This window comes from Neodiprion fabricii, chromosome 4, assembly GCF_021155785.1.
Source record: "Neodiprion fabricii isolate iyNeoFabr1 chromosome 4, iyNeoFabr1.1, whole genome shotgun sequence".
Classification (NCBI taxonomy): Eukaryota; Metazoa; Arthropoda; class Insecta; order Hymenoptera; family Diprionidae; genus Neodiprion; species Neodiprion fabricii.
This window is the reverse complement of record NC_060242.1, coordinates 31,362,958-31,387,085: the sequence shown is the minus strand read 5'-3', so window position 1 is coordinate 31,387,085 and position 24,128 is coordinate 31,362,958. Positions and strand designations below refer to the sequence as shown.

The following is a 24,128-nucleotide window of genomic DNA, read 5'->3' as shown; positions in this document are numbered from 1 at the left end:
TTTCGACAAAATTTGCATTTCCATGCTTTTATCCCGATACATGCATGCATAACTCGACCTGTAGCTAATCGGATCGATTTCCCGTCGTTCTACACGTATCGTCTATGTCTGTTTATACGCCTACCCGTTACGCAACAATGGAGGCTGTCACGGGAGAAAAGATCAACTTAAAGAACAAATTAGTGTAGAGCCAAAATACGCCGCGAGCAGAATACTTTGAGTTTAAAAATTTGTTTGATGATCCAAATTGAAAAGGCGGCAAGTTAAACTCAGGTTTTCTCTTGCCTTGTTTCTTTTCTCTTCTCTGGTTTGTGCTTGTCTGTGGGTCGCTTTTAGTCGTTACGCATACACGACGAGTGTGCGATGCTTTCGTTGGCCCGCGCAACTTCCGGTTGACCCAAGTTAAGCCCCAGCCTGCAGGGATAAGCCGCGTTCCGCAAGATTAATCAAGCCGGTGAAGCAGGAAGAAGATTGGACCGTTTCTATTATCTCTAATGCACGCCGCGTAGGCGAGAATGTTTATCGTTGTCCTAAATTCCACTCGTCTATATAACACGCGATCGTTCGTAATTTTGACTAAAATATGAGTTCTCGTCAAGCTCGAATTTTCGAGATGTTTCCGAGTTTTCCCAATCCCTTTCTAAATCTGGTGCAAAATGAATCTGAATATATATATATATATATATATAAACTTTGCGCAAGTTGGTATAATGGCATCTTTAAGTACATGTCGTTATAACTTTGTTGAAATCAGTATACATATTATAGTGGAATAAAATTGAACGACATTTTTTCGTCGAAGAAAAGAAAAGGAACTGCGGACCACGGTTAAACAGGCCGGCCAGAGTGAACTTTCTTGTGTCTGCACGATATCGTACCTGACGTAAGTCTCTCTATGTTAATAAGCGTAACATTAATTAACGCATAGTTTATAATAATCGTTGGCAGCAGATATAATTCCGTGTTCGTATCGCGTTTACCCAGACTGTTGGCGCTTTGAATTTATTAACAAAAACAATTACGCTCGCGGTCATGCCGCGTAGCTTTCGTCGAGAGTGAAATTTTATCGTCGGAAATGAGTAAATGGCTTTTGTAGGTACGTTAATATAATTATACTGTTATACAAGAGTAATTAAACTACAATTAAAAGATACTAAACCTATCGCAATTTTTATTATTTCACACGACAATGATAATTCGTTGACGGAACGACGTGAATCATTCCACTCAATGTGAATCATATTGCAATACGGATAATGTCAGAGGTATTTTGTGATATGATTCCTCATAAAAATACCCTGACAATCTGTTACAATCATAGAAACCAGCCATTTTGTTTCATAAATATGTAACACCTCGAATTGATTTTGGGTCTAGATATCAGCGATTGAGGTTTCGTAAGTCATAAATTTAAAACAATCATATCAACCACAACCCATGGTTGCCTAATCAATATGAAATACCGCGGATCCGAGCGAAGAAGATTCAAAATTTTCGATATCTTTCGGCTAATTTCATTTATGTAAAACAATTCGACGGCGCAACGTAATTAAATCATCCGTGATTCGTGCACCGTGCATTCCAGGAGCATGGAATACCCTTTTAAAAGACACGCGTCTTCGCAAGTGCGTTGCACCTTTGAAGAGGGATGGTAAATATACCTTTATTCAGTAGAAAGCGGTTGAAAGTAGCTGGGAAAATGTTCATCGGTGTCAGCCGGTAACAAATCAGCGTGTCAGATGTGAACTTTGCTGGCCCTAAACGGTTGTCAGAAGTCTGCAGCAGGACTCCGCTGAAATCCGATGACAGGATAGGCAGTGGAGCCATGTAAGGAATCCCTGTGGCCTATAGCGAAACTATCGAACAACGCGATTCCGTTTTCAACTGTCCCGAGCTCCGCGACAAATTCACATTCAGGACTTTCCCCGGGGTTCGAGGGCAACGAAGACGATGTCGCCGTGGAATACACTGATTGTGACACATTGCAGCGAGCTGAAATCAATCGCACTTGCATTGCTCTCTGTGTCCGGCTGATCGCGGTATCGTGGAACGAATTCATGCGTCTCGGGGAAAAAGTTTGCAGGCTCTTTGAGAATGAGATTCGCGCGAGATCGTTATGATCTACGAGGAGAAATTTGAGGGACTTTAAGCGAGCTAATTTCCGTTTGCTGTGGTATACATTGCGGTTACCTACACACATCCAGCGCCGTACGTGAAACAACCGAATTGTAACTAATTATCAGCAAGTCATCGAGCCACGCGTATTCCTGCAATTAACTTAATTTTCAGCTGCACACGTGTAGTCGTAAATCCACTATCGGCAGAGGCCTGAAGCAGGCTCGTATCCCATGGGGGTTGAATATTCTCGTCGGTACGAAGCAATGAAATTTAACAACTCTTCTCTCCGTTATAATAAAATAGAACACACGCGGTGTTCTTTGTGGATAATAGAGAGAAGGATGGAGACTTTAGCCAAATTAGAAACTTGATTATATCCAGCTTTAAAATGTTTCTTTTCACAAACTGCTCAGGCAATTGAAACCGCGCACATGCACGAGTCTAATTCCAATATACCTGTATGTTGAAGCGTTAAACGATGTTTATCGAGTGGGCAGAGCGAACAGCGCCTTCTAACATGTTTCCGAATACCAATCTCGAATCTACACGTTGAAGTTAATCGGTGAAAATTTATTTCACCGTATATTCTGCAAGTGGCACGAGCCGCTATGAACGCGATTTATAAAGTCGCTCAAATCGTGCCGCTGCATAGCAGTGTACATGTATATCCGAGAGAAGGTGATTTTTTTCTCCCTGATTTATACGTATATTTATTTGCCGATACACACATTTGAATGTATTGCCGGAAATTTTTGAGAGGCGTTATGTAGATCGCATTTCAATTAATGCCGGACAGTTTTCGCAGTCATTTATTTCAGTTTCAACGTACAGACGACGTGTAACCGCCATAAGGAGACTCGGATTTTCCCGGAAATGAATTAATTAATGGACAGATGCAGGTGAAAAAATTATACACATTATATATAAGTATGAAATAAAACGGTTAATCAGTTAATCGGGCCGGGTTTCCCTTTAATTGTTTCATACACCTATGCCTTACAGATCTGGTAAAGGAAAGTTTTCGGTGCACAGGGGGTGTTTTTTTATTTTCTTTTCCATTTCCTGGTTCACCGCGGATCGTTGTGGCTTTGTTGTAGAAAATAATTTTGGCAGTAAACGAGAAGCAACGGTATTCTCACAACATTGATCAGAAGTTACCTTCACGTACACCTAAAGGATCGATTCTCGCTATTCAGCGCGAGAAAGCAATCAAATTTTTTGTCCAATACCGGATCTCTAATGTTTTGCGTTGACGTTGTATTATATGTATAACTGTACTAGCTCACACGAAGTTTGTAAGACAATCCTCACCCACTTAACGCCCTGAAAACTGATGTCGACTATAAGAATTAGGCTTCGGGATGGACCACGCGTTGCACGCGAAACTAGACCGTTTCCGCGTCTGATCTGTATATAATATTATATATTAGCCAATTTGCGTTGCAGCTCCCAGCTATACTCACAACAAATCCTCGTACAGTGAGAGTAAAACCGGTGAAACTATCGCTTTCTGATTGTTTCAGGATAATCGCGGGTTGAACGATCAATTATATGGAAGCTAAAGGGTATAACTTAAACCACAGTATTTGTACAGCTGTTGCTCGAGTCATGTCATTTTCTTCTTCTTGGAGGAGAACTATCATTTGAATTTTTCGATGAACGAATGCATTCTGTAAAAACAAGCTCTACAGATTAAGGTATAATTACCGGGTTCAACAGTAAAATAGTAATTTTATGCAAATACTAAATCAGCTCGCATTTTTGCATCAAAAGTTTTGCGAAAAAATATTTCTCATGGTGCTTCTCTCGTCAGAATAAATCGTGTAACGGATTAAACGTACTGCGCATCCCACCTGAATAGTAAATTCATCGCCGTAGAGCGATCCCGGGAGTTTGCTTTCCTGAATGCAATTTATCGCGCGAACCGTTTCGTTTGTACATATAAGGGAAGGCAGAGATACTTCGCGACAGTATATAAAAGCTGCACGAAGATGTACAGCCGATATTAGACGAATTATGTGCAGACTGAGAAAACGAGAAGCGAGGAAACGATTGGCTGATATAATTTTTCATCCTGAAGAATTGTAGGCAACTGTTTCTTTAGACTAATTGTAGATTATCGTCATCATTTACCTTTACTGGCCAAGGATCGTGTGTGTTATAAGATTCCTGCGTGCGGATATTCAGGATATAGATTCCTCTGGTTCTCGATCAGTTAGCCTTGTATGAAATTCTCGCCGCAGTTTCGCTCGAATAACGGTGCAGCTTTTTCCACATCTTTGTTGGAAGATCGATGCGAAATATTTCATATGAACTACGTATACACGGTACGTTAACAAACAATCTTTCAACAATTGCCGACTATTTTACAATAGGTAAACGTGCCTCCGAAAATAATTAAATAACGCTGTATTCTAAATTGATTACATTCACACATTGATTGCAAAAACTGAAGCTAATTTTGTGAGTTTCCATTTACTCGGGTCAATTCTCCCGAAGATTTCCATTCGTGTTTTTGATCATCTTCGTACCTCCTTTTAATTACTTCTCGAACGTGAACAGCTTCTTTTTTTCTCACAATCACCAATATCGGCCAAACGATCCATTGGACGATATATAAATGTCTCGTATAGTTTGAAAACAAATTTCTGCTATTACATAATACATGCCATGCGTAACGTTTCATATAAAATGCTCGATAATTTGAATATTTGGGGATTCGAAACGCGTATAGAAGAGGCAGGTAAAGATCGGTTGCGGTAAGTAATATCACCTGGGTGAGATGGAAGTGGTTTAGTGACCGACGATTTCGTAGATCGAGATTATAACTTATCGTGTTTCAACGTTGAGAGGTTAAATAAAACGTAGGTATCTAGGAAGGATTTGGTTCTCGTGGGTACCTATTAAAGCCGTGGGTACACTAGGAGAAGGAGCCGCGGCGACTGATGTACGTTCGGTTTTTAATGACCGCAATGATATTTGAGATGAAGCCGCAACTGTCTAATTACGTTTCGTAAGTCGCCGAATTCGACGTTCTCCGGTTTAACCTACCTCGAAGAACGGACCGCTAATTCCATCCGACAAGTACACCACCAGACATATCTCTCGTATCCGTCGTCGAATAAACCGGGGTCTAATTAATTAACTCAACCGGAGATTTCGTTCTTTCAGATCTCATATTTCCAAATTATATGCGCCTTCGCGTTTCTATGTCGAGGTTGTTACCAAAATACGAGATGACCAATATTATTCGATTGTTGTGTATCAAATACCGTATGTCGGGGTTTGTAGGTTACACACAGAATTTCCAACTTAGTTAATAATATACCACGGAGAAACGTAATTACATCCAAATCCTTGGAAATAAGGCACTTTTTAATTTCCAGAACCCTAATTGCAGCAAATCATCAACAATTAGGAGTAACGCTGCGTGCCTTGCTTGCCGCGACACGAACTCATGGCCAAGGATAGCCTACGCAGATATATTATTCATTAGTTATCCTCCACGTATGCTGCAGGGTGAATGGCAACGTATGATTTAATTAGAAAGTATCAGCCGTTAGCGGAAGTTTTTCATACCGTCACGACTCACGTGTGCAAACGTAACATCATCATGCTACATCATAACGATGCTGCGAAAAATTCGACGTCAATCAGCTGCCAACCGGTAACATTATATCTCTTTCTCTCTTGAAGTCGGTCTATTATAATCGATAGTGTTCACGGTGTGTACGTACTTGTATGTTTACCGAGGAAAAAATTAATTAAATTTTCAAAGTATTTTATGGCTACTTACCTGTAAATTAAATCATAAATTGATGCTGTAATAATCGAAACGGTTCTACATTTTTCGATTCGAGTGAGTGAGTTAACAACGTTGTAGGAATCGAAACGTTGAGGTAGTAATTAAGGTCTTCGGTAATACTTTATCGATCAACACCTGTGTCATGCCCTAAACTCGATCGATGCAATTGCAGAACCTAAGTTCCACGGCGAGAGGAAAAAATTTTTATGTGGCTTCCGCTCGCGCCCGGACAAACGCGTGCCCTTCAGCCGAATGCTGGTATCAATCCGTCATCGAGTCGTCGTTAGCTAGCTCGTGGAGGAAGCATTACTAATGCCTATACGACCACCGTGACCGCCATCACGGCCACTACCGGTCGTATAGGACCTACCGTAATGCCAGTCGTGCGTTTTCTAATCCCGGAATTTTAGGCCCTGATGCACTCCGTGTAGGCAGCGGTGCACATATCCGCATATTCTCAAACGCGAACCCGAAATAACCTGAAAAGTCAAGTTTAAAAAGAAACGAAGAAGTTTTTCTTTCCGTCGAAGTTTAGCTTGTCGGCCGCCTGTGTCGGGTACAAAGAAACTAGACACTGAGGACGTAAATATGGGTATAAATATAGAAACGACACGAGGGAGGAGAGGCGCCGTTGAAGAAAGACCGACACGCTGCACTAGGATCAACGGTCATTGCTGTTTCTCGCGGTCTCTTTTACTCGTCCCAGAACTTGCCCCACCGCTCTATCTTACAGCTTTATGCACCGCATACAGGTGCAGCTTATCTCTGCATCATATTTCCCATCCTGGTATAATGGAACTTTACAGGTATATCATAAACGACGTGCGACTAAATCGTGTAAAAACATGCTCGATTCAACGAATCGTTGTTAGGTATACTATACTTGGAAGGAGGAACTAGTTTAAAAACTGAAAATTGGTCATCTGTCTGTCGAGGCCATTTGTGAGATTCATTGCTGTGGATTGAATGATTTCAAGCCTATTGTATGTGGATTCAAAAGAATACTTGGGCTAATTCATAAAAAAAAACAATGTTTTTGACGAACTGTATGTTCTTCATTCACAAACCGTAAGCTCGCCATGAAATCTTTCTTTTCATTCAACAATATAAAAGTTTGTCTTCATAGACGTAGACGTATTAAGGTACACTTGACAGTCAGTCTTCTCAAACCTCTGAAATTGAAACGACAAATGGTTCATTTCGAAAGTGGTTTTATGGAAAAAGGGTCTTTCACGGATACCTCGTCTTTTATTGTTTCGTCGTACGCCTGCATTCTTGATTATCAAGCGAATTATTCATAAGTCCAGTGCGAACAAGGTATTTCATTCCCTTCGACCGTCACATTGGCCTGAGATCCACGAGTCTCGTTAGGGGCTGTGAGTGTTGACTTTAGCGCCTCATCACCGCGTCAATGTATCTTCGCTATATGCGCCATAATAAATGTTCATTACCCGACGAAGAAATACAAACTGATAAAACACTCGAGTCTCGTTGAGCAGCATATGATTGTATACCTTTTATCACTCAAGGCGAGCGTACTCGCCTACACGTCGACCACTCGACCATGAATCGGAGTGTTCCCGCTATCTTTTGCCACGCTTGTCGAGGTTGACATCAGTCGAAAATCCTCAAATGAGCACCCGCAACTCGTTCTCTTAGTACCACGGTTTTACCCTTCCGTAAAGCACGCCACGGTACGCTAGCAACGTACAGCGTAAATCATTTATGATCTACCGCAGGTTTACGAATAATTGCAGATCAGAACCAGAAGTAGGCACGATTTGGCGAGGGCATTTCGAGGGCAGCTCCGATATTGGCACATATTTCGCAGATAGTGATATATGATAATTGCAGCACAGTCACTGTGCTTTCTGCGCTACCGTTTGCCACGGAAAACTGATGTCATGTACTGGATACGTGTTGTTGGACAACCCCAAGCCGCAGATGCATATCGAGACCAAGCTAACATGCGTGCTTGTACTCGCGGTGATAACTCCTTCCTATTCGCGGTAACCCGCCGGTGTGCTGGGAGTGAGTCGACCAGTCGTTCACATCGGGCGGTCAGTTTCACACGCGCGTGTTCCTTGCAGCTTGAACGCGTGTCGAACGCCTGTATCCACCAGCTATCGACCAGGTATGGAAAGTCTCTGGTCTACACGTTGCATGCTTGTTCAGCATCAAGGAAATCGAATGACCTTTCCCCCTTCTTTGAATGACTGTTGTGGAAGAATCCACAAAGCCACACTTCAAACATCATTACAATGCTCCGCGGCTGCAATCGACAGCATTATAACGTTAGATATATCATTTTTGGAGTGGTACATGGAACCCAGCATCGGGACCCGATAACCAAAGAAAGGAGAAGAAAGCCCCTTTTTTCTTTCCTCTTTGCTTGCACAGGATAGGAAACCAAATACCATTTGAAAATTCTTGGTCATTTTAAAAGTATCGATGTATTATTCGAGAAGATTGTGTACAGATATCAGTGTGCGGTTTAGATGATGTCGGACGATGAGAACCCGTAACAGAATATGGAAACAGGAGGAAACTGTACCCTGTCACTAAACGAATGAGAGCGTGTGTATTCATGGTGTGTCTAGGCCTGCAAAGTAATACGGTGAAATAGTTGCTCCGGTAGAAAGTGAGCTCACATATTATTATTTTTTCTCGTTATACTGGTACAAGACGGTTCGCATTTATGTTCGCACTTAAGATACTGATTGCCCCTGAGATTAGGAAGTGGGAATTATTAACCTGTGCAATCCTTTCTACACACTGAGGCTTATTTCAATTATACCAATTCGATTAGTTACGTGTACATAGCTTACGTATGGTATTTTTTGTAATAATTTGATATTTTTTAATGACTGTAATACGTCTCAAGGGAGTTTCTCTTGTAATAAACTCGAGGTGCCAGTGGCGATGGTGAGACGGTACTTAAGGGTCCGGATACGAATGACTGAAATCGAGAGGCCTGAGGTGTCTCTGATGGCATCTCGTGTGGAAATCTATATTTTGTTCTATAATTCAATCCGAGTAACAAAAAGCCAGTGAAAAATAAAGTGAAAAAAAGGTTGACTATGTAATAACAGATCTTGGAAACGTACCCGGTGAATTTACGTACCAACGGGTGTGAAATTGGAGACAAAATTTTCGAATCTATGGGAACTCGAAGGACGTCCTCGCGTTTCTTGAAAGGGATTAGAGGCTGCCTGTGTTTGAAAAGAAACCGGACCTTGTACCGTGTCACTGTACCTGGAGATATTTACGGTGGTACTGACCGCGTATTATGGCTACGTTCCCGGCAAGTTGAACAGCAATCGCCATACGCGGCGGCCAGTGTAAACCGCTCAGTAACTGCACCATTCACGATGACCGAACGACCCAGAGAAGCGGAGTGAGTAATTTTATAGGCATAAAGAATTCGTGGCTTTTCTTTTGGGAAACGAGACTGGTTTCTACCACTTTTCTCGTCTTAATCAGTGCAGGGATTCCGAGGGTATCGAGCGAGGTGAACAAGCGGCCTTGGGTTGACCGTGAACCAGCCCTCGAATTCTCCGATTTTACACTGTCGGTTCCAAGTTCACTGGAAAAAAAAACGAATATCCAATTCGAATGTCGGACTACAAATTCAGAATCATAATTAACGGTTCAAGAGCCCTCAGGTACCATGTTACATGAAAATATGTAGATTTTTTTTTTATTTTTAACCACTGTAATGGATCCACTGTTACAAAGTTTGAACTTCTCACCTTGAATTCGTTACTTGTGACTCAAAACGCTCGATCTACTAATTTCCACCAAAATCCGAAGATTTAAAAAAAATTTCCACCATATTGGTTTGGAATTTTGTTATTTAAATAATTGAAAAAGTACCGAATCGATCTCAGCCTAAATCTAATCATTTCTAAGTTTGGAATAGCTGTGTCGATTGAGATCAAAATGATTAAAGTCCGGTAACTTTTCCTTGATATATCCCCGGACAAAAATAATTGATCATATACATACATGCACGCACACATTGACGTCCATCCGAAAACTGTCGGAAGTGATTCTCTGGTCCTTGAATCGTCGAGACCCGGTGACAATTAAACTTTTCATTTTCGGGGTGATTATGATAATTTCCTTTTTTCTCTGAAAGCAGAGAAACGAGAAGTTAAAAAAACTTAGTCAAAACTTTTTTTAGTAAGAGTTTATAAGATATATATTCTGTAAGAACAAAGGTTTTGCTATGTAAGTTTGCACGATTTTCACCAAGATTACGTAATTCAAGTATTTAGTACGTGAGCATAACGCTTGACTTGCGATCGAAAGCAAGATAATTGCAATTTCTTCAAGAATCACTACCACGAGATATCCGTAGGCGAATGCTTGGGAGTGCTGCGGCAATTCAAATTATCTCGAGCGAAACTCGGATGAATTGGATTGTGAGTTGAGGAAGACGTTACGGTTTTAATTTAAAGACAAATTACACATACCGTGACGAGTCTGGATACCTACTAGCCAAGAGAACATTGAATCGAAGGCGTTGCATCGTGAGCGGTGCAAATTAGAAATCATCACATAGTCTGGGAAGCTTTCTTCTTTTCGCTTACAAAGCTCGCCGCAGTTTGCAACCACTGCACTGCCATTGGAGTGGAGGGCAGAACAAAGTCGGACATGAGCTCACAAGTTATCTACCCACATCGATCAGTCGAGAATAAACTGTGAACTCTCTTTTCTACTTTTCACCAATGATCTAATTCCTCCCAGTTTATTTTTTGCCTATTCGAGTTGTTGCGAATATTTGTGTATCAAATTAGACGTGTGTCGGAAATCGTTGCTCCACTATTTACGTGTCGATGACCTGATTATTATATTCTGTATATCGTAATTAAGCATATACGTTAGCGGTCCATTACTAACAAACTCTATCCCAAGGTACAACCTGGAGGCGACAAGCGTGCTGTTTGGTATTAGGTCCATAATTACTATCCCCATAGATATTATTCCCGAGTGCACGAAAGTATCTACCTATACATACATGCATTCCAAATCAGTTGTAGACAATGACTTACACTTCTGCCTCGTCATTTCTTGCCTCGGGCTGGATGATCTTCGCTTACGACGAAGCCGCTGCTTGGTTCTCAGAATTTAAACACACGCCTTGATCGAGATTATGTCATGTTAATTACAATGGAGAGAATACGAGCCTGATTTGAAACACTTATTCCACTTGTCGTTGGCTCTTTGTCAATTCCGTGCATGTACGCGACCTTTTTTTTCTTGCAATGTCAGGTGTGCACATTAAACTTGTACACGTTATTTATGCAATCTCACGGTTTGTTGCTTAACAATTATAACCTGCGCTTTATACTTGCGGCAAGGCTTGCTACAGTCGATGAAAATTTTTAGGGTCAAATTCGATACGGTTTTGTCCCAAAAATGTATTCAAGCTTAAGCTGCGAATTAATGTCCCTCCTTCTGTAGTCTCTAGTGCGGAATGATCGATTTTGTTACTCAAGGTTGAAGGTCAGCAGGTTTCAAAACTGTGTTTCACAGAGTGTAGAATACACATAGTTCCTCACCGTCGAGCTTGTATGGCCTTGCGAATATTCGATGGATTTATGTTCTTTAGGACTTCTCGTGTGGCGTAGCCCAGACGCACCTTGAGGCGATTATGTAACTAGCAAAGCAGTATAAACAGATCACTCGTCAATTTTGAACCGAGCGTGAATGATATTCTCAAACAAGTTCGACACCGCGTACGAAGTGTTAACGAGACGATCCGAATAAATGAAATAAGTCTAAAACTTGTTGGGAAAGAGAGAGAGAGAATGTTAAATCGAGAAATGAAACCTCGTGATATGTCAACCTATAACGTTGCTGCAGATGCAGTGGCTGCTCTTGTAAGTTGTAACTTGATTACATCGCTCCCTGCGGCCACGAGCCAGCAATCCGAGAGTCCTGCACAGTTGGTTGTGTACGCAACCTTTGATTACGTACGTGATAGCTAGGCATTCATACATATGTATGAACCTGTATCACGTACTCATATTCGCATAATACTCATCCACGGCGGAACTGGGTAAAGGTTGACAGGCCCGGCGGCGCTGCGCCTCTTTCAACTCGTAACCTGTGATCATGATTTCAACGGGTTTCGTTATTTTATCTCCAAATGTTGTCGAAGCGTACCCCGTGCAAAGCTATCGCAACTGTAGACGTCGACAGGTTATCCCGGAAGTATTAGCTCGGCTGTATAATTCTAACTGAATACTTTTTAAATGGTAGACGAGGCGTGCGGGGAACATTGTACACCCAACAATGTAAAATTTAGATAGTTATTAATCATTTCATCGGACGAGCAGTCGAAATCGTTGAGCTGATTGATTGTGTGTACGACTGGATATGTTCAACCCGATTCCATTATGACGAACGAATGATGCGATGTTGATCGGTGATATTCGTTTCGAAAGTTTCTTGATTACGTTTAATTTGTAGCTACTTTATCAGCTGCTACCTCGTGTTGGTACTACTGCTGCGTCTGCCGGTGATGTATTCCGGGACAAACGGCTTCGTAAATCAATGCTGAGATCATTTACTGCCGACTTCGGTTGTACAGCGGCTGCGTTTCTCTCTGCGTTGTTCCAGCAGATGCGGCGTATAGTCGATGTCCGTGTCTATTTGCACCAGATGTTTTCCACAATACGAATGGATGTAATGAAATAAACTACAGTTACCGATCAGTGTAAAAATTTTCTCGTTCTTGACCTCGTTCGATTATTGGTTATTAAAGGAAATATAGTTGTAGTCCGAAAGCTGGGGAAATTAAACGAAGAAAAGGAAAAAAACTTACGCTGCTCGAAAGCGGTTTTTTTATTCGCGTTACAGATTATGCTTCCAGTTTACCTGGCGTGAAAACGATGACGGGTTTTAAAAATTCTTGTTTTGTAGTGGCACGTCAATGCGAGGAAACACTTTTTATAACACGACATCGGCTGATTACGAAACGCGTGCCTAATGTTCGCGTCTCGGTTCCAAGTGGTAAAAAATTTCATCCGGGGAATTTCCAGGCTCTATGATACTCATTGCCTACAGGGACCGAGGAATCAGACCCTTTTACAGCCGCTTCTCTCGTGCGGTTGTATACTTACGTAAAACCGTTGTACAGCTATACTATTACGATACGTGCTTGTTTGCGGACTGACAGTAAGTTCGGCATTTCTCGCACTAGCCTTGGTTGCCAATCGAAAACCTTTGCTTGGCCTCACGTTCGCGGAGGCGCGCAACAACTGCGGACATCTTGGAAACCTCATTAGGCACGTTTCGAGTTATATTCTTTGAGTTCATCGGTCGCCTGACACGATACTTCACGTGATCGGGTCGTTCTCTAAATGTATGCATTGAAAATTGGAATGGATCGATAGAAGGAATGGGACATTAACTCGCCAATGTTCGTAGGTATTTTTTTTTCTACAACAATCTTGGATCATAAGACGTCGAAGTGAATCCGAGCCTTTCGTTATTATTGAATGAATCAATCAGTAACTAACAATAAGAAAAAAATTATGGCCACGATCCAGCCATGAGTTGCAATGTATGCCCAAGTTCTTGGAGGACTTGGTCTATCGACTCATTTCTGTGTTTCAAATTCAGTCCGATTAAAAGGCGCAGAGGAAATCAGGGTATCATCACTTGCAGGGCTAATTTGCATGCGAGCGGGTATCCGAATAAATCGCACCCGAAAGCGTTAACCGTTTCAACGCACACAGCCATCGCCGCAATAATGATGTCGTCGTGAGATGTTGCGCGGATTGATGGCCAGTCGCTGGAGCTCACTATGTAATGGAATTACCAAGAAACGGAATACAGAGTTACCTGTAGTGACTTAATTGAACGGGGGAAGCTGAGAAGGCGACCTAGTGCCCGCGGGAAGAAGTCAGTAGTAAACCTGGAGCAGCGGTACCTACAGGTATACCTCGGCGAGTTTACACGAATACGTCAAGCCGCCTACCGGAGCTACCTACGAACTCCTCGCACTCGCCAAGTTTTCTCCGTAGACAATTAGACGTGGCGGTTCAGCAGCTATAATATACCGTTGTCTCGACTCCTTGACTCCTTCGGACTTGACGTCTCGTCTCGTCTCGTCTCGTACTTTCTTCACAGTTGCAGTCTTATATCCGTCACCTTTTGGATCCCGATGCTACAGGGCCCGAGTCTGTAGGTGTTCGTGTCTTGATTATTTCCATGAAAATCACGATGTACGGTCCCCGTTCCAAGCGGTTGTTTAATTTCCAATCTCACGAGCAGATATGCACTGCAGTACGAATTAGTCTGGCCAGATTAGATCATAATATACGGTATATAATTATTCTTCGCTACAGTCGGCGCGCAGCGTAGAATAGGCAGGTAATAACGAAGGTTAGGTTTAGGCAGACTGCACGGTTCAGTGTCGCTTGATAACTGTACGCAGATAATTGGATACACGGCTTGTTGCCGCGGACAATTAGCCTCTGTGTCGAGTAACGTCTCCGCGGATTCATTGAGTCGTGTGAATATCGAAGCGAGCTTCATTGATCTGCGCTATGATTCTTCCTGTAGATGTATTTGCGTCCAGTCAAGGGTAATTTATTACGATCATAAGCTCCGTGTTGCAGCCTGGTGACCTTAATATTATACATCATCGATTGTGGCAACTTTGCTATACGCAACGTCGCTTCAAATCAAAGGCTGACTGCCGCCCTAAGTACATTTTGCAAAGCGATAAGATTGATTGCGAGCAAATTTTGCGCACAAAAACGATTCACTTGTTAACGGCTTGGCGATTATACTTACTATATTATTCAGTTACTCAGCCACTCAAATCTGATTTGCTGTATTAGTAAATTAACCTCGATTGTATGTAAGTTTTTTAAACAGGTGAACCGACGCAGGATGTGAAAATTGTTATTGATTGTTGATTATAGATGTTAGCTTTGCACCTTTGATCGTACGTATTATTAATGTTGACCAGAAAAATGAAGATACCTGTCACGTAATTTTCCTCACACGAGACGTCCAAAGCTACTCACACGATATCTGATATTTGTAAGACGATACATTATCCTTAGTTTGTCAAGCTTTCGAAGGTCGTCATGTTGATGCCGTCCTGCAGGTGACAATCTCGACGTTTCTCTAACAGACTTTTGGTAAGTTTCATTAGCGAGATTTGCGATCATTTATATCTAATCTACAGACGTGTGAATAGTTTGACTAGCGAGCTGCCTTATATCAATCTATGATTCACACTTCATGCGTTGAAACATGTCATAAGGTAAATAATTATATTATCAGTGTTAATCGGTGTCTAAAGTGTTCACTGAGGCAAATCGACTTAAGTAGTTTTCTAGCTTCATCTATACCGATAGACGCAATTAATTTCGGTTAATTAGTGTTGTTAATTAAGGCTGTACCTACATTGTATTCTTTAGAAAGGCTCGTATCTCTTACGGTGAACAATAAGTCAGGCCTCCCATTTTTTCTTTTCATCTCCTCATAGGTTGGGACTCTGCCTGCATATTCGATTTACACCTGATGTTCACACAATGGATACGTTACAGAGTCAATCAGAGTCGAAGCCCACGCAATAACGAAGAGATGAGAATCTCGGACTTGGCTTCTTTTCCTTCTCGTGACCCAATTCTCTGAACCACTTCGGTCTACCGAAAGCTCAGATATTTTAATCCCCTGTTACCAATTCTGTCGAGAAAGTTATAATGCGCGTTACCCACACGTTGGTGAGTACCACGGCACCACATGTTATTGATAAGATCCTCACATAATCCCTACGGAGAAATTGACACCTCGGAATGCCAGGAGGTGTAACACAAGTGACGCGAAATACAAGCCCGGGAAGAAAGTAAGTATAAAGCACAAAGCAGGCATGCGGCTGTCACCCGGTGCAGAAGTGCACAAGTCTTAACTGGCCGACCAACTCGTTGAAAATCACTCCTGGCAACCGCAATCAGCCTGCTGAATGAGAACTGCGGAAGCTAGGTTGGTGATTATCAATTAAATGCGTATCGTGATAGCGGGCCGCTTTGACTTCTCTCACGGGGCCATTGCAGGGCGTCCTGGCGAGAGCTTCGATCCGGCTTCGCCGATAGCCGATCGGTGGACGCTTGCTTATCCGTACAGCGAATGTGTGTCTGAAGCTTGGCTTGTGTACGTGATTCGTGCCGCGTTTCATGAAAGTGCGAAATGCTCGTGTACCAAGACCACTGCGTATCTTAGTACGCGACACGTGCTCATGCGGTTGTCTGCCAGGTAGATTCGTGCAGATGGTGTTCTCGTTACGATTAAATTATCCGACGGCCGGCTCCACCCTTCAAGACTCGATGCGGTACGGGAGAAGTAATTACTATTATTGGGCTCAAGATGATCATTAAGTCGATGTCTGCTCTGCCATGCTTAGAACTTCTGCGGGTGTATATACATATATTATATATAATACACTGTGTTTATATATGCCGAGTGAAAAACGGAAAGAGGTTTTAATGAGTTTATGCTCATTTTTACCGTATATTCCTTTTCCTTTTCCCGCTATATGTCCATCACCTACATTTACTCTCGCGGCTATTCTCGGTGTATCAACTTGCGCTGAGATTCCGTCGAATCGGTCCGAGTGAGTCGATATCTCTGAGGCTGTCACAAACGCGGAAGCTGAAAACTATTTGCTCGAAGTTTACTGAAGTAATCAATTATCAACGCAGGCTGAAGTTTGTGAGGAGCGGTAAAATTTTTAATTTAATTTTTACACAATAGGTATGGTGATTGATCAAAGTGGCAGGGACTACCCGGAAGACCTGTCGTATAAATAAGATCAAAAAGCCGAGCGGTGATTTGAATTATGTGACGCCATCGAATTTAATTTTATCGTTGCCATCCGACACTCGCCTCACTAATGCGTTACGATCTGTATCAGGTTGTCTATCTGAAAATGAAAATACCACAGCTACTACCACTGGATTGAGTTTTCTCTCTAATCTCTTAGTAGGTGTAGATATTGTTTTTGCAGTGTAAATAATATTATCTCTAATAATGTATAATTGCGTTGATGAACAATGATTATACTTATCACTTAGGCAAACGGCTGGACGACCGAGGTCTAGTGAATTACGTCACGATTCGAAATTTTTTTCCTTTCACGTACCTAACAATTTGAAATCAATAATCAAACGTTATCTGATTGCGAATCTCCCTAATGAGAAATTATTTTACTGTGTTCCAGGTAAGCTTCTGATTCCTCTCTCCGATAACGACATGTTTTCTTTGCAGTTTTTTGGTAAGTGACGTTCACAACGTACTTTTAGATCTCGCTTGAACGATGATTACTGCAGGCCGGTTTTGTCAGTACGTGCGCGATGTAACAATAATAAACTGAATGAACGGTAAATGATAACGAAATCGTTCGTCTGAAACTCGATCTCTCAATTACAGGACACAGGATCAAGTACGCGATGGCCTAATGATATATCCACGACTGTGCAATAGTAGTTTCAGTAGAATAGCTGTAGATGTATACACCCATAATATGCTGAAAAAATCACCGTGTGCGACAGATCAACGAATGTACTACGAGTAATTACGGCTGTATTATCGTGTTGTTACAGATGCCGTAATCATATGTCGGTCGCGGAAGACGTTTAATTGTAGACGAATATATCTTATGGAAGTATTGCGGAGCCTGACGTAAAGTTATTTGAACGGCCAAGGTGAAATTGTTCGTAAAGAGCCACTCTGTGTGCTTATTTAGTCTCACTTTTGTCGATCCGTCTTCCTGTCCTTCTTAACCTCTCTCCGAGCGAAGAATAGCGATTGGAGAAGTTGCGGGTCACATCATTGCTATTTGTAATCGCGTGCGTCAGTCGAACCAATTAATCTTCAGTACAATGATCTTACGCCGCTTGTTTTGGTTGTTTATTTGGCACGTTGAAATACAATCACCAGACGAGCACCTGTCGTATAATTTACGCACACTTCCTCGTGCACGAGCCATTTCATAATTAAATACAACATGCTTCTAGAGTAGTAATTTAGAATTTAGTAGTCACGCGTTGTCCGTTCGACGCTCCATTACGTTAGCGCATCAGATAATCGACTGTTTTGCAATCATGTTAGTACCGTTGTTTGGCGGTTCTTTAAAGTGCCCGTGATTTGACCACGTTCATTTTATTTGACCTTTTAATTTTCGCTCTATGCGATAGTCGGCGTTGTTTTTTGTTTTTGGTAGGCTTCTGCTACCTTTGTTCGCCTTGCATCACGAGTCAGAAAATTTTGATAATGTGAGAAATTTTTTGTAGTAATGATTTTTACATCTAAATTTTGTGTAGCTAAATCCTGTCTAACGGTCGATATTGAAAGGTGAAAAACGGAGAATTAATGATTCGTCTTTGGTTGCGAATAATGCCAGAACTGAATGATATGTGAAGAAATTTAGAACCCTATTCAATGCTTCGCATCATTACTTGTGGATACATTTTTTCCGTTCAAGTAAGTTATCCGGGTCTATTGGTACTGCAATTTCGATTACAGTCTGAAACAAGTCTTCAAAATCTGTGAGCCGATTGACGAACTATAAGCTCAGCTTTGATCGCATACTCGTGCATGCATGTATGCCGACACGTAGATATTGGTATATTAGAGGCATGTGCTAGTATCACAAGAGAATATCTTACCTTACCTTTTTTGTGTCATTAGAGACCGACAGAGATTACAATTCCCAGGCCATACTTTCGTACGTCGTAATTAAGATGGCCTATATGATCGTGTATCGCAACCGCGTGCCCGGTTGTATCAGATTCGTAATTTTCATTCCGTTCCGTTATTGTTATCGATGTTCGTGTCTGTCGAAGCAGATGATGAGGCAAGCTACATCGCGATGCCGAACAATTTTGTAGCTCCCGAATAGTGAGTTATAGGCCGGTCGGCGTAATTCGCTTTGAATACATTTGCTTGCATGGAATATTGTATTCAGCACGCGAGTTAGGTATTTTCGGAACTGCAGGACTGTTTTATTGTTGTTATTGATTTATATATCGCTTAAAAATTCGTTGGTATCATTGAGATTTTTGTCAGTCAGAAGAAAGAAAGCGAACAACTTGGTACTCCGCAATGTTCTTTCGTTAGAATTAAACGTATCAAGATTAGCGAGTTTGGATTTTTACGACATCCTTAAAGGCTATCTGACCGACTAAAATGGTCAAGGAGATCGTTAGGCTACTCAGACGTGCCTGGACTGTATAATTTCAGGAAACAGTTTTTTGCCCCAGGACGATGCTCGTTTTAGCAAAAAAATTCTCATGATGCGACGAAGACGATTTGAGCTTGCAAACATTTATACCGAATAAATTGAACGGATTTCTTTTTCCTTTTCGTCCATAATACGATCGGTCCAATTGAATTTAAACTGCCGGTAGATTTTCGACTAGCTTTACTCGTTTTCAACTGTCACTCCTTGATATCAAGAACAGCAATCCAGTGGTGATAAATATCGTGTGTTAAAGATAACTTTTTCCAGTAAAATCGAGACTAACGGTAAAATGATAAGCCATGACGTTTTCACTTACGTTTCTCGGGTTAATCGTTTCCACCTAGTGTGAGGTAAAAAAATCGTAGAACCTTCCACACTAGGAAGTTAAACCATTGACCGGATGGTTGACTCTGTAGCAAACTAGGTGGCTACTGTTGAAATAGGAAGTATATTCGAAGACGGAATGAAATCAATCCGAAGAATGCTGTACGACCTGAACGATTTTCGACGAAGTCATTCGACGCTTAAATGGTTCATACGATCATTATCTTAAAGGAACAAGTTGCATGGAATAGTTTTGCCCATTCTGAACTCGTTCATCTAGGAAAGTTCCTAACGATTCCAAACGTCGTGTCCTCCCCAGAGAGAAAGCATCGCTCGTACACGTTCATCCACCTAAATTCATCATATCGCGGGACATTTTGCATAACCTGGTACATACTCGTAGACTGTCATTAGACGGAGAGGTACCCGTGACGAGGTACAGGACAAAATGAGCCTGGGTCAAGCACCGCGCGGTCACCGATTGTTCGTCCTGCGGACGGCGGAAAGTTGGTGAGTTAATCGAGTCCACGTGTGTTCGCGCTCGCCGTTTGCTACTCGCGGTCGCGAGTGCAATATTTTGCTTTCTCCTCTCTAATTCACTCCTGTCCGTTAAACGTTATAAGGATATAAATTATTTAAGTATAACTTACGGCCTGTTATTGTCCACTTTGAACCAATGGAGTCGTATGGTGGCATGCAGCCGGATCATGTATTGAGTGTCGATTACATAGACGGTCATTAAATTCCCGCAATCATGTTTGCAAGTCATTTTGTAGGTGTTGAATCAACCGCAATTACCCGCCTAAACTTAATTCCCAGGCTTGAATGATTGCTCACTTTTGATTGTAACTTGAATTGTCATATCCCCTGTTATATTATTACGTACGCATTCGAGTTGTGGATGTATTTCTGCTCTTTGAGAACATTTTTTACCGTGCAAACTGAGGTTTTCAATTATTATTTATTCATCTTGACAGGTGAAAGGCAGGATCTTTCACTCTCTCTGTTAGAATGTTTCTAGTTTTTTGTCACGCAGCTAAATGGACACATATTAATTCCCTTGAGATCGATTTACCTTAATTCTTGTGCGGATGGATCGAGCAACTTCCCGAGACGCGTCGATTCGCGCCGATGTTAACCCATAACGGACCGTGCGATTCACGGATGAGAACGGCTCGTTCAAAATAATTCGATTATCAACGCTTTACGTAAATTAAACGTGAGGCGGTTTTCCATAATTCGACATACATAATGCTCATGCCGCGGCGCGGTGTTAATTCGATAGTATACTCAACGTCCATGTTTTCGCAATGTCAGTTCCTCTTCCTCTGTGAAAACAAAATTTATCCGAGCTATTCTGTAGGTTGTAATATACCGAGTCCCGATAAAGAATATCGTGGCTGGTTCTTCAAGGATCTCAATACGGTTGATCCATGTTGGTCAATGATCAAAGCACGTGACATGAGTTTTGCCCTACTTTACCCTATGAGTATCGATGAATCTGGCGTTGCGTTGATCTGAAATTTGCGCGTAACATCCTTTCGTCGTTTAGCGTACGTTTTTTACAATTGGCTTTCTTTGCACAGCAGAGGGTCGATTCTCCGCCTCTACCTAGTTTCTCATCGGCTCCTTTGATTCCGCTCTGAGATCGTAATTATTATTAGTTTGACCGATCTTTTAACGAGTAAAATCCAGTAAAAAGATCCAACTTCGCGGACGTTGTGGGGCACGGAAACCAAGGAACGTTAAAATCTTGCTCTGACTTAGAATCTAACGGTGTTTCTTGCTTTTCTTGTTGTTCTCATCGTTCGATTTCTAGTGGCAGTTTTAGTACCAGAGTTTTAGCATTAAGAGACGTGCCCGTCAACTCGTTTCGTATTTAATTAAAAGAATTGGTCAACCGAAAACTTTTCCTCGGTCAAATAGCTACGCTACACGCGGCCCGTGCTGCCGTGGACGACTGGAAAAGTTTCTCGAGTCACGCCCACTCAATGGACCATTCTCTCGTCTAACGATAAGAACTGAAAATCTATTTGATTACTCGCCAAAGAAATTCATGCCAAAGTAAATCCATGGTCATTGACACCAACACGGACAATAGATTTCACACAGCCATCGCCAGACATCTATCTCATTGGCAGTGGTAAAGGTTAAATCGCGAAACGTCGTCCGATATCGTCGTTGTGGTTCTCCTCTTTGGTGTATCAGTGCAAAAGTGTCCTGTACAAAGCTGAACGCGATAAGGGTCGCCTCTTGTTCTTACGTTTTACACAGACTGCCTTTCTCGAGTTTCAAACAGCATACGCCCAGCTTTAGGAGTAGCCCACAAAAGCATTGACATGTGTAGCAACATTATATGACTTGAATCACACTCAATGATACAGATAACTTCTATATAGTACAAGGTTGGCACCACATTTACATGTCTCTTTTCGCCTTCATCGTCGATATTTTCTCGAAAGAAATTAATTAATTAACCACTATGAAATTTTATATTTTAGACAGCGAATTACATAAATTAGAGAATAATCTTTTGTTTGGTCAGAACATTTTGGGTTCATTAATTTTCTGCGTTGGATCATTGACATTGCTGTACCGCACTAACTGTACCGCCTTTTTCCACTTCAATCTCACTGTTCAAGATTGTCTTTCCTTTTCGTTACCATTAGTTTTTGCATTATAATGATCTTGAGTGTTCTAAAACTAGCAGCTTTCTAGAACGAAAAACGAATGCACAATTACAATCGTAAGCGAGAGAAAAAGGTTCACTCGATTTATTGTATTCCTGTAACCAATAAAAATAGCTTCATTATCCGTACACAGTCACACGAAAAATTTCGAAAGATAAAGTGTTTTTGAAACTTTATTTGAGTTATTGGTAACAGAAAAAAAAATAATTATCAAGTCAAGTTTGTGACAACCGTGTCTATACGAAGACACGCAAAAATATGACATGCCACGGTATTTATGAAAATTAGAAGTGTTAGAAATCACCAGCTTGTACAGATTATCTGACTTTCTTTTGTGGCCTGAAACTCACAATCGCCGATGTAAGAGCGGGTCTGTCACCTATAGGCGCATCTCGGTGTTATTTGATTAGATCAATCAACCGATCGTCGTCCATCCAGGGAAATCAGGATACCGTGCTCCTTACCCAATTGATCGCATCCTGTTATACCTGAGCTCATTGGCAGACGCGTGCGTTGAGAAGGTATGATTGCGCCTTTGAACTCTGATTGAGAATCTTCGACGTTTACTCGTACGTTACACCTCTGCATGAATGCGATACCGTCATATCGAGTGGGCGGATGCTGCATAGAGCAGTCGTTCGACGATCGAGTCGCGGAGCTCTCGTCTCTTCGGTTATACTGAAACGAACCGATACGTCGAAAGTCCGTGTTCCTCCCGTGTCTCGTCGATCCTTTCACCTATCCGTCCTACTTACGTTAGCTCCCCCTGTCCTACCCGGGTCGATATGTCACAATTGCTTTTTACGTTAGCCGGGTCACGTTACCTTTGGAAACACGATTTTCTCGTTAACAAAGGCGCCCGTTATTACCTCCATTCGACCATGTGTACCTACTGGCGGGGATATGAAGCAGACAGACACTCTGAGCTACATGCGCCAGTGAACTCTACACGGTACATAAGTTTATTCGAGATTTATCACGCCCGGTGTGCTCACATGCGATTCGCCATACCGTGCGTAAACGCTCCTTTGCATCCCCAGATCCTTATCCCTTGCACGAGGAGAGCTGTGTTTCTTAGCTGTAGCGGCATCAGTGACTTCTTATTCTTCTTCTTCTTCTTCTTCTTCTTCTTCTTCGTCTTTTCAGTACAACGTGTCGGATGTATGGAGGTGTGTAACGTATACTTTGAAAGAAGATTCACTCAAGTTTTGCATGCGGGGATATAAATCCACTTCAGTTCGCAAGGAACGTGTTTTGTTGTTGGTCGAAGGTTTGCGCATCGGCAAGAAACCTCTCTCGCCTTTCTTATGGCTAAACAAAGTCAAGCTTCACTGATGCAGCGCGCTCGCTCCGAACGTTACCGTTGACAAATGGTGACTTTCTTCGTAGCGTGTAGATCGAATCAAAGTCACGTTTCAGGGTCAGGAGTTAATGATGCGCTCAAGATCACGGCGATCCGGAGAAAAAAAAATAATAATATAAATAAAAGAGCAACAAATTCTTGTACGATTTGTATAGAATTCTAACTTTCGTCTCATGAATATTACTTTGGTAGTAATTTTTCGTACAGGAATCCATGACTATTCAGCTGCTGCATAACTTTTAACCTCACGCTTCTCTTCTTTCACTAATGACCGTCAGCACGTGCGCTTACTTCCGACTTCTAGACGAATGACACGTGTCGTACAAATGACAACAAACCTCGCGTGTGGCTCTACCGTGACTCCAATCGGAGAATGATTCCTTAAGTTACTTCTCGTTCTGATTTTACTTCGCAGTATTTGCTATAGGAAACAGAAAATTTCTCAATACTTTGAAATCCATTTGTTTTTGAGAACATTCGTAAGTCTGGCTTTCTTTTTTAGTAGTTTTGGAAAATTGTAAAGTGCGATGTAGAAAATGAGTTGGTACTTGATGTGAT

The 24,128-nt window shown here is 41.8% G+C and overlaps 1 protein-coding gene across 1 annotated transcript in view; it reads left to right on the top strand.

The window, feature by feature from the left end:
• Positions 1 to 24,128, top strand: part of LOC124180719 — a 115,621-nt gene that overhangs the window by 7,778 nt on the left and 83,715 nt on the right. The window lies entirely within an intron of this gene.